Genomic DNA, 12,971 nt, shown 5'->3' on the forward strand with positions numbered 1-12,971 from the left:
ATTGTAAATAAGAAGAGTAGGGAAAACTTGGAGCAGTAAAACATCTTGGACACACTTAAAGATGTTTACAATCTCTTAAAATCATACCACAGTAACATATTTTGAAAATTCCTTGCAAGGTCACCCATGAAATGGTATTCATCCTCTTTCCTACAGAAGAGCATTCTCATCTTGGCATAGGACATAAACTGTGTGCGACATCAAACACATTTCATTTTGCGCTCAGCATAAAAATGGGCTTTCCACATATCACATCACGACTTTCTGTAAATCTGCATTGACAACTCGAAAACACATAAACATGTGCCCACACACCCGCACTTCATCAAAGTATAATCCAATCACACACACTTGAAAAAACACACACACATACTAGCCTCCCCCTCACCTGTTCACAGACATGAGCAGGAGCACAATTAAAAAGACACTATTACTAGCACACGTACTGTACCAAAACCAGCTAAAATACACTTCACTGACTTCCCCACAGTGATGCACTGATTCAGAATGCTTAACAGTGGTTTATACCTCCAATAACTAGGAGAAACACGACTAAATACCCTCATCAACATACAGTACAGCTTCAAATTCTACAATGCTAGCAATAAAAGTGATTGTAATTAGTACATAATGTATTGAACTTACATTTTGTTTTTGATTGAATCAGCTCTGGAGTAAATGTGGTTTTGTCACTGCTCCTCCCAGGTTCTTGAACAGTTTTGTACACAACCTTTTGTCTCACCTCAAGCAGTATTAATAAAACTAACAATCTCTTGGATGAGTGCTCAGCTCTTTACAAGTGTCTGAGTGTTTGTGCAGAGCAGTAGACAGTTCAATGTGTGTGTTTTGAAAAGGCACGAAAATAATATGTCACTTCACATCAAAGGATTGATTTGGATATTTTCAAGCCTATCTTAATACAATAGTCACATTACTGCCATATCTATGTGGTTGCTGTAAGCATTCCTCTGCTCCTTACTAGCTGACTGATCTCTGCTTTCCCATCTGCAATTTTGTTGCCTAGCTTGGTGCACTACTCTTTGACTCCAATTATAGAAAACTGTTGCATTTACTCAACAATTAAATCAGAAAAGCCAGCACACTCCAGCTTGGCTACTTATTTTCATCTAACTGTCTCTTTTCTTACAGGGAAGAAGGATTGGAAGCAAACAAACCTTGGATTTAGAAAAAGTAAATTAAAGTTTAAACATTTATATTTAACATTAATTTTGAATGTTCCTGTTTTTCATAAATATAATAAAAATATTGACTTGGCTTGGTTGTCATATTTTGCTTCTCTGGTTAATGCCTACTTCCTCTGTGATTGTTATAGTATATAATACATTTAAAAAGTGGCAACAGCCTACAGTTTAGCCTACAATGCCATCTTGCTATTGGCCGCTCCTTTTTTGCCACATTGTTGCCATCTGCTGGATTGAACCAGTTGTCCTGGCAATGGCTGTGGTAATGGCTATATGTAGGTTTGCCCTACCAGGCTGCCATACTACAGCTAGATGTAAACAGGAAGAAAATAAATAAAAACAGAACACAAACTACCACAATGAGTCCCCCTCATATTGATAACACTAATATTGGATATAATTTAAAATTGTATCTCATAAAAGAGTGGAATACAGTGGCTAAAAGTCTGCTCTAACAATAAGCTACAATTACTGATAGTGTGAGAAATACTTTGGCTCTTGATTGGCCACTTAGTCAATTATACATGAATTCCATTGTTTGATTGGTGAGGGTGTTGGTCTCTGCACCATTTTTTTACACCCATTAGCTATGTCTCAATCATTGACTGTATATAAATCCACTTCCTACGGCCATGCAAAAGTGAAGCCAAAATATCTAATTTCTGGGAGCTGCCATCTTGCTTGTGTGATGTCATTTGGAGTGAGACTCTGTGCCGTAGAGTCAGGATGACGACCCGTAGGACACGCCCTCTCAGCCATCCCACCGCCTGACGGAGGTTTGAGAGCTGCTGTCACAGCTGTCAATCATGACGCCACACCCCCTTTTTATATTATCAAATAACTAATTAAAAACAAACTTATCAGAAAAATGAGCACTTGGACAAACATCAGTGTGATAAGAACTATCTAAAATGACAGAAACCATCTTTGAAAAAAAAATATTTGATGTGTATTTTGATTTTTTAGTTTGGCTCATGTCCCATCCACTAACATGGAGGCGGCGGGACCTATAACCTATACTGCAGCCAGCCACCAGGGGGCGATCAACATTTTTTGGCTTCACTTTTGGAAGCTGTCATGTCATCCATATTTATATATCGTCAATGGTCCCAAATCAGGGGCTGCATCCCTCAAAGCACTTGGTCTACAAAGGTGTGTCCTTCGTAGACTGCAAAGGCTGAACCGAGCATTGTTAAATGAGACGGTCTGGTCTACGGATGATTTCCTATTTGCAATACCAGCTCTTCTGGCCCTTACCCTTGCATCACAAAGCGCCACTCCTGTCCCCTAACAAACTTGACAGCTGCATTTAACAGTCGGGACACAACTAGTAGAAAGAGCCAGAGCCAGAAATTTAATTTTAATTTTGGAATTTTAATTTTATTATTGTGGCAGCCCATCCAGGTCCAGCATCACCACCAGGGACTCCCTGCTCAGCTGAACCAAAATATACATAAACACATTTTCTAAGGCCTAATATTTATAAAATGAAATTTAAGACTTTTTAAGGACCTGCAGACACCCTGTTATCCCACTTTTTATGTATTTTATGTTGTAAATAGTTGTAAAGACCATGGTAAATGAAATAAACCATGTATTTAACCATTACTTTATTTTAATTCATTAATTTAATATTTTTTATTTTTCAACTAATTTCTCAAGTAGAGAGAAGAGCCTGTCCATTTTCTCTCTGCTCTCCTCTCCTCTGCCTCTCTCTGCAGCAGCGTACTTGCTGACAGCAGCAGCTCAGCTTCAACACAACTACCTGACTGTACCGTGACAAAATAATCTCAACTCAAAGCTCCATTAACACTTTTTTTCTCACAAAAAAATGAACTCATTGACAGAGAGATGCAATTATTGGTAAAATTATGTTGTGTCAGTCTGTAATGTAGCTATAAAAAAATCCAAAACTGTTATGTAGCTTAATAAAATAAATTAAATAAAACAAAATTTAATATAGACTGATCTGTTCATTTTAATACATTTATATTTATTGAAATGGGGTGATATGTGTACATCTGGAGTCCCAGAGGCAGCACTGTTGTTCTGTCCAGTAAAAACATGAAGCTTCACTTTACATTCAGATAAACTAATATGGCAGCCACAATTGTTAGATTTAATCTGTGAGACCAACATTTATCTTCCAAAAGAAATTATATCATATATGAAAATGCTACAGAGACATTAAAGCCAGCGGTAAATTACCAAAGAGCTGCACAGATCAGTTTATTGGATCAGTTTCTCACCTGGTCAGCAGGTCCGCACATCTCCGAAAATGTCAGATTTACAAGCAGGTGTTATTTGGAGAACTGACCACATATTAGGAATCTAAATGTCTTGTCTGAAAAAATATTAAAACTTAATAAAGTGACATATTAACAGTCCTTCAGCAAAAATTACAACAGCTTAGCCTGGCTCAAAATCTCCACCGCTGCTGGTCAGTGCAAAATGCATTCTGGGATAGGTTGGGCTGCGAAGGATCCCTCATTTGGATCCTCTAAATTCGGGAAAAGAAGGCTACATTTCTCAGCTGCATTTGAAGGAGCCTTTGAAATGCAACAGGCTTGGTCACGCTGCTGTGACGCATTCAGTCTTCAAATGCAGCCTTTAAAGGATGCAGCCCCTGAATTTAGACACAGCTATTTATTTGTGTTACATGAGGCAGGATCAGGAGGAAGCAAGTGTTGAATTAGTGTAAATGCAGGCAGGCATGGCTTGCAATTAGGAAAGATACAAAATAGATTTTTTTTGTTGGTTAATTTCATATTGTATAACTTAAGTTGAGGTAATACTAAAAGTAAAAACAAATTTGTTTGCTCAATTTAAGCATTTAAAAATAATTTATTAAGCTTTAAGGTTAAGCAACCGACACTACTGACTGGGAAGTGACTGTACTGGGGGACAAAATCCACACTTTTTATTCTGTGCGAAAAAACATTCTTAAGTTCAGCTGAAGCTGATGTAAAGCTTCAGCAGTCTGAGTTAGCCAAACTGAGGGGGTATCTTCATCCTGGTTGCCATGTGTAGGTTCATCGCCTGTGTGTTGTCCCAACAAGGAAACACAGTCTGAGGAAATGCCAAGAAGGGATTTTACACAATTGACTCTTTAACTTTGAAAGATACCCACTCGATTTGGCTAACAGCTGCTGTAAACTCACACTCGCCTGAATGAAGAGAATGGATGATTACAGCTAAACATAACTGTCAGTATACATGTGGCACACGTGTTAACAAAAAACCCCAACCTATCCTTACAGTGACGCAAAGAGCTCACATGATCTTTCTTCCAACTTTTCATATGCTTTTTTGGTTGTGTACATGTATGTATGTGTATGTTAGAAATACATGCAGGCAATAAAGTGTTTGATTTATATTTAGCTTTCAGTACTGTCATCAGATTAAGTGTGAAAAGGAATGTGAAAGACAACACATAAGGTGAATTCTTTTTTCTTTTTCTCTTCTTAAGCAAGCTGTTACTGCATATGTGCTATATCTTTGATGCAGCCAGCATCTAATTTTCTGAAGTTATCCCTATGGAGCAGAGGTTGTGGTGCAGCCCTTTTAGCAGCCAGGTAGAAAAGAGAACATAGCCAATGTGTGCTGATCTACAATTCAACAACTTGAATATCTGAAGGGTGCTCAAGTGGTGCTTCCAGGTAGGAAAATCTTACACTCGATAAACCATTTGAATGAACAATATGCTTTCATCTGCCCAGGTTACTTGATATGTAATATTCAAATACTCAAATATGCAAAAAGTGGATTGACTTCAAGTAACTGACTCAACGATTGAGTACAAGCAGTGGCACAGTCTAAGAAAACATTCTTGCTCCAATAAAATTTGGAGCATTACAAATTGATAAGCAGTGACAGTGAGAGTTATACTTGCTACTGCGGCAGATCTGAGTCAGTTAATGTGATTCCCCCAGCCTGACCCAGTCGCTTAGAGAACACACCTTTCTTGACGTGGAAGAACAAAAATTTGCATGAAATCCAAGTGGGTGCAGGAAGGAATGAGATTCATGACAGAGAGTGGTGGAGACACACAACAATACGGAGAGACTGGGAGGGGATGCTTACACTGTACCTCAACAAATCATCCAATATAAAATCTGCTGTAGTCTACAGAACTTTTTCTAATTAATGAGAATGAGAATGAATTGCACATTAGTAATTAATGAAATCTCACTGTTGTCAACCATCATAATTCTGAATATATAGTTATCATATTATCCACAATCATGAAATCCATCCGCACACATATCAGAGTTTTTATGTTTAAACATCACAAATGTATCCAGTACATCCTCCTCAGCCCCTCTTTCTCTCTCAGTTGCAAGTTTAACACTCTGACCAGGTGAGAGGCGGAGGAAAAACTGTACAAGCATTGAAGACTGTCAAGGGCACCTCTGGCACTCTGTGTTGTGATGGATAAACAACCACATATACAGAAAGATCGCCCTCCAGGCCTGGAGTGATTCATACACTGCAGAGACCCGACAGATGACTTTAAACCCGGCATCACTTTGCTGCCTTTCAAGAGGGTTCCACATAATGTCAACTGATGGTAAATTTAGCATTTTTTGTGAGGCGTAAAAGGCACAATCCCCGAAACAAATGTAAGCAAAAGGTTTTCCCCCAAATTTGAACCTTTCAAAAAATGAAGTTCCAGCAGTAACATTAATTGGCTGCATCATATCATATGCATTATACTACAGAATTTGGGCTCACTGTCACTGAGGAAATTACTTTTGTCTTACTGTACAGTGCAACAGTGAACAATTAACATGCATGTCACAATCTGTTTCATTATACGAACTATGGCTCATAAAAAAATTATGCAAGAACCACTTCCTTGTGTCAGCTGAGACGCCTTTGTATCCCTATCTCTGTTCTTCTCGCCATTTCAGTGTCCTACATGTGTGTGACAGAACTGTAACAGAGGCCTTGGGAACAGTTGAATAAGGCTGTGTGAACATGTGTCAGTGGAATCTCTAATGGGAACACCATGCTCCTAATATACGGTCCATCTGTAGCCTGCACAATGAATAACAACAGCTCTTTGCAATATTGACTCCTCCCTGCTCCCCCATTTTAATGATTATGCCTTTGTCCTTTGTGGTAAAAAGTCCTGTAGGAAACATTCCATTACTGCGTTACAGAGGGGGGTAGCTACAGAGTACAAGGCTGGCTCCCCTGTCACATCAGCTCTTTATTATTCATTAGGATCTCTTTCTTTCCCATGCCTAAAAGGACCTTGATAAGCTATGTTTATTCATACACTAACCTTTTTAAATATTTCCAAGAGCTCTCCAACAAAGACCTACCTGGCATACCTAATACCTAATCTTTGTTTCATTATTCAGTCCTCATGCTCTCTCTTCTCACTTAAGATGCAATACCTGAATTGTGCCTCCGCACTTCTCTTTGTCGTTCTATCTTGCTATGTCCCTCTGTCTCTATCATCATTTCATTATTTAGGTGTTCATGCAGGCATTTTTTTTTTTTGGTCTTTTTTAATGTATTGAATTGGTTCTTTCTTCTCTCCTTCTCCTCCCCCCTCTAGTCTGCCCTCTTTTTCTCTGGCTTTCTCTCATTCAGAAGTCCTTGCTTTTGCAGACTGATCCCTGAGGGCAGCCAACTGATTAGTGCAGTCATCTTGCCCTCTCCCTCTCTCCACATTCAGCTCACCTGCCCATATTGTATTTTTTCACCTATTTAAATTATTTATTATCCTGGGGTTATTTTCTCACTCTTTACTACTTTTGAAAGAAAATAAGAGATGCAACAGTGTTAGTGTGCCATTCAGTGACACCACAGGAAACAGCATAAAATAAGTAAATGAAACCAGTGGAATCAGGGGGAAAGTCATCATCATCAATATTACTTTAAAATATTGAAATGATGAAGTTATGAAGTGTTGCACCACTTATCAATATTTCACTGATGTTGTGTTTCTCCAAAAACTTTTTTTTTTCATTTAACAAAATAAGCTAAATGTCTCAAGTGTGTTTGTTTCCTTAACTCAAGCAAAGGAATTGTGCAATTAAAACTAAATTGAATCACAATTATAGAGAATTGCAGAGAATATGCAAGAAGACAAAGACTTGTTCTGACTATGAATTTGATTTCAACTTTCAGCACTTTAAATATTTCCACTTACACCAGAAAAAAGGCGAGCAAATCCTCATGAATGGGAATTTTATCACAACCATTGATACAACAGGTATTTGGATTAGATTTTTGATTTGATTTATGTATGAAGCTACAAAACTAACCAATGCATGGCCTAACAACAATAACAAGTGAGAACAATTGTTTCCAACACAGTTCCAAGGTGTTAGAGGACAGATATAAAACATGTAACATTACAAGTAACAAAAGAATCTTATAACCAGAATGACATCATTTCAAAGTAAAGCAAAAACTATAACGTATAATCACATTAATACACCAAAACACAACAAAAACAGATCAATAGTCCATAGTAAAATTTCATCATTACCCTGTCACCTTATTCCATAAACATGCTCTCTAAAAGTCCCTCTTCAATCACAATTTTATTATTCAAGCTTCTGCGTGATGTTAAATTTCAAAAACAATGTGGATGTTTGTATATATACATTCCTCAGGACTTAGATGTTAAGAAATTCAATGTGAGTTTAACATTTAACATCTCAATTAAGCTACCTGTCTAAGTGCCATTGAGCCTGAAACCCTTTTTTCCCTTTTCTACACGTTCTACATTGTTAACACATGAAATCATGTTCCTGTCCAGCTCCATTTGTCTTCTATAAGTGGCTCAGCAAACCTTACCCTGCTCCTCTATTATACCTACACCGCTTGGATAGATACAGTAGTTAGCACTAGCAGACATGTTCCTTTTTCTCTGTGCCCACATGTCGCTGCCAGTCTGCCAGCCACCCATGATACTTGGCAGGATTTCACTGGCTACAGTGAGCACTGTAGCAGCACCACTGGCACTGTCAGCACAATGCTAAGAGACAGACCAGCTGTAAGCCCAGATACTGATGTACGAACACAGGCGCTGGTCCCAGTTAACACAGGTAATCTGCAAGGTTTCTAAAGCAAAGAGGTTCCAACACAAACATGGCTCAAATCCAAGAGAAGCGAGATTCTCCACATTCCCAGTATATCCTCAATAAACAGTCAATGTTTTTTATTACTGCTGTTACAGCTAATTCAAGCATGTACTACAGCAATTTTTTGTGCAATAACAGCTGTTTATGCCTAAAATACAAAGAACTCCGTGATGCATTAATGTTGGTTGTAACCTGACACTCACCACAGATACTTTTTCACTGGTTGACTGTATATAGAGCACTGGCAAATGGGATACTGAAGCAATAACAAACCCTTGGATGTTTACAGTCTGTGGTTTAATCGCAGGATTGATTTCTGAGTGATCATGACTTGATTCCTGTGGTCTTCCTTAACAACACCTTTAAGTGCATTTTGTATCACAACCCACCCAAAGATGAATAAAGTACTGTAACTGAGCACTGACCTCATTAGGAGCTTGTTTGGACTGAGAAAGACTGACACAAGCAAGACTGCTGCACAGGCCTGGCTCATGGTATAGGCAACATAGGTGAATGCTAGGAGCACCCCAAATGAGGAAAGAAAAAAAACCTAAATTTTAAACTTCACTTTTTTTTACTAATACTGTTTTACTACTATTATGTCGAAATATTGCAAAAAAAAAGCCCACAACAACATAAGTACATAGTATAGCCTATTAAATAGACTCTATTTTCTGGGTTGTCTGCAGCATCATTCTCTTTTTCCATCCCCTTTGGTAATTAATGGTTGTAAGCCTTTGCATTTGATTAGTCTTATATGTATAGCAAACAGTATGCATCATGTGGAAGAAGTGCCCATTGAATATATGTTTTGTGCATGAATGCTAGGTGTAGGGCAGACTGGGGGCAATGTTTGTTTTTGATGTCACTACTCAAAAACCTCTTGATCTATTTGGATACAATTTTTATGTAGGTAACTTGTGTCCGTGTTCTATGTTTTAACAGTCATCAAATGTTTTTACAAGCAGTGTTAGAGTCACAATATTGATTGAAACACTACAAGTCAAATGTTACATCTGCCCCCACTTGCAAGGGCGATTGTAACAGCGTATGGGGACAATTGTAACAACACACCTAATACCTCCACATAAATATCAAGGACCACAATAAACTCCCAAGAATATAGATATAGTTTTAAAAAATGTAATATCAATCAAACAATTAATTTTAAAAAAATATATAATTAGTCATAATTACACAAATATAAAAACAATTTCTAATGAATAAGAAACAGAAACAGCATCGCACACAAAAAAAGAGGGTTTCCCTTCATTAATATTTAGATATAATTAGAGACATTCGTCTGTCCTTTGGTGGGCAGAGAGGGATCATCAAAGACCATGTGCATAATGAGTTTCATGGTTGTGTCTCATTTCTGATTGGTGCAATTTGAGATGTCACAATTGCCCCTGGTGTACTCCGCTGTTTGTGTTTAGAATGTTATAGGCTGTAATGGGGCTTAGGTCTTATTATTGGCTGGGTTTTTATTAATATAATGTAACACCCAATGGTCACATATACTCCTCCTCTCTCTTCAGATGCACTTCCGAAATATTTTAATCCCACCCCTGCAAATCCTGGACCACCTGCAGACACCTTCTCCACCTCAGCACCTTTCAGCGATGCAGCATCAGGTTCTTTAATAGTGTTTTTATTTTGTTGTGGGTGAAGGAGCTCTAAAATAAAGAAAATCTCAAAGACATAAAGGTATGCAGTTTCTGTGTGAGTGTATGAACAATGGGAGAGGAAATGGCTGTGATGCACTGGGCACCAGTTAAAATCTTGCCTAGGGCACTAAATTGGTCAGAGCCATAAGTATCAGTTTAACTGACAGCCATTGAGCACATCAGGAAATGTATATTAGTGAAATTAATTACTAATTTAGCAACTGCGCAGGTTTCCAATTATTCCGTCTGGGTTACTTTATTTTCCAGGTCTACTTTCCTATGTACTCTTGCACGCTGTCAGCCTCGTGGCGCTGTCAATCTCTATATAGATCTGCCTGTTTGTTTTCCCTTCTCAGTCCCATTCTTCCTTCAGATGAACTGTCACATCCCCTCCAATGAGCATCAATCCACTCTCCACAATCTGCCCCAAAGTTAGTGATGCCAAATCCATGACGGCCTCACTCAATCCACATTTTCCACCCAATGGAATTTGAGGACACATAAACCAAACCTTGCTTGGATATGCACATTCCCACTCAGACTCATCAATCAGGCCTCGTGGGAGCTGCCGTGCACCAGATTGGTTTTTAGCTTTCAAGTGAATTGATTGAGAAAAAGAAACTTAAAGTAATGTGTTTGCCAATAAGTTGCCACACCGCCTCACATTAGGCATCGTGACTGCCTCTGCCTACGATTACTAACGTTTTTTGATGCTATTTTGGAGCACTCCTGCCCTCTCTATTGGCCACACAAACTATCAAACTATGTTAAAGTACCCTTGGATATTACCTGCTACCGTACCTACCGTGAGAAATAGGAGTTTGTGTGAAGTAAGAAAATGAGTGAATTTGAATATAAGTAAGAGGGGGGTGAGAGAACGAGTGCTGAGCGGAGAGAGTGAAAGCTCTGCAGTGAGAGTAGATATCTAAAGGGGAGAGAAGAAAGAGATGCAATTCTAATGCTGCAATCTGACAGAATAATTTATTGAGTTTCTGCAGCTTGGTAAAGAGTTTCTGATAAATGGAGCAAGTCACACTGAACTGTTATCAAGAAGTGAGAGGGGGGTCACATCAATTGAGAAAATATATAGCGAAAATCTGAGCTGCATCCTCCAATTTGTTATTCAATGATGACAGATTCTGAGGTGATGGCACAACGCTGTCTCTTCATCTTATGTTTGGAGCCATTCTGAATTTGTTAAACAAAAAAAGAAAAAAATCTCCACATAGTCCTATTCTGCTACTCATTTAATATCATGTCATATGAGAAATAAGGAATATTAGTACTGAAGGAAATAAACTCTTTCAACATACAGACAAATTAAGAATTTTCATCATAATCACAATTGCAAAAAAACTTTTACCAGAAAGAAGATTTTACCAGACTGGTTGAAGTTACATGCAGGATATGCAAACCCCAGTCATACTCTGTATGTGTTGTTCTATACACATGAATAAACAGAATATTTAGGTCATTAAGATCGAGAGGAAACTTCGACCTAAAAAACATAAAACAGAATAAGTTTAAATTAAGAACCCCAAAACTGCTTTGAATGTTCTACAAACAGACTTACATTAACCAACACATATTTTTAATGTCCTAACAATGAAACATCAGATGCTTACGAACTTGAAAACACAAAGAATCTTCCCTTTGTCGTTGCCTTCACAAGGCAAATCTCTGAACCTAAATAAAAGTATTAAAGAACTTTAATTAAAGGTTGACAGATTTATCCTGAATACTAGATTTCATCTTTGGAACACACAGTGTTTTTTAATTTGTGATTACAATATGACACATGTTTTTTGTTCATTATACCATGTAAAATCAAGTACCTTCATGGACCTGCAGCTTTCAAATGGTTTAAAGTTTGAAGTATTGGTCTCTGTTGGCTTGGAGTTTAAACTTATAAAGAAGAATCAATTGGCAAACTCAATAAGGAGCTGTCTGAGCTTTGTCTAGAAAATATTTAAATAGGTTTGGTCAGTGAATTGGCTGGTTTGCTACTGAACTACTTTTGTCCAGCATTTCATGTCGCTGTAAAAGTTTTTTGCTTTCACTCTGTATGCTGTCAAGATATTTAAAAAAAAAAAAAGACAAAGTCAGGCAGTCAGTAAAAGTAAAGAATTATTAATTTTTTATATTTCCAAAGGTACTTTGATTATATAATACTCGGAAATTACACCCATTAGTTTTCTCACAAGCTACGTCATAATGCAAAAAGAGACAGGATCAGTCGTTTAAGCCTTAAAACAAAATATTTTTACATTCAAGTGAAAGAAACCCTGTATGGCTGGAGCATAGGAGCAAATCAAGTTACATTATCATAGAGCGACCAAGTCAATGAAGGGAGGGAGTTGAGGTGGATGGATGGGTCAACAAAACTTCTGACTTAAGCACAGGAGATCGCAGTCGTTTTGGAAGACTTCTTGTGCAATAATAGCATTTATATGCAATATATATATATATATATACACATACATATATACATATATACATATATACATATATACATATGTATATATATAATACGTGTATTTATCAAGTTGCAATATGGTGACACTGATTTAACCAACTCTTAAAATCTCTGATTTTGCAATACCATATCCACTTACTGACTAAAGCTACGTAACTAAAGCATGATAAAACAGTTTTTATGTTATGTTTGGCATTCACAACACTTGTTAAGGTTAGGGAAAGATCATGGTCTTGGTTGAATACTGAAATAGTTCACTCAATCAATAGCTACTTGAAACATGAAACTTGGCATGACACTTTACTAACATTTAACCAAAACCATGATCTTGTCCAAACGTTAACCAAAGCACTTTTGTTGCCTGAACCAAATGCACAGGTCATGTGGTTACACCTACCATTCATCCCGAACACCTCCTATTTCTATGCAGTACTTTTTTTACTTTAATTTAACACTTCCTACAATAATCCAGGCAGCAATACATAACAGAGACAAGGTTGCTTATTCTATGTAGCAATTG

This window comes from Thunnus thynnus, chromosome 1 (genome assembly GCF_963924715.1).
Source record: "Thunnus thynnus chromosome 1, fThuThy2.1, whole genome shotgun sequence".
In the NCBI taxonomy this organism is placed as follows: Eukaryota; Metazoa; Chordata; class Actinopteri; order Scombriformes; family Scombridae; genus Thunnus; species Thunnus thynnus.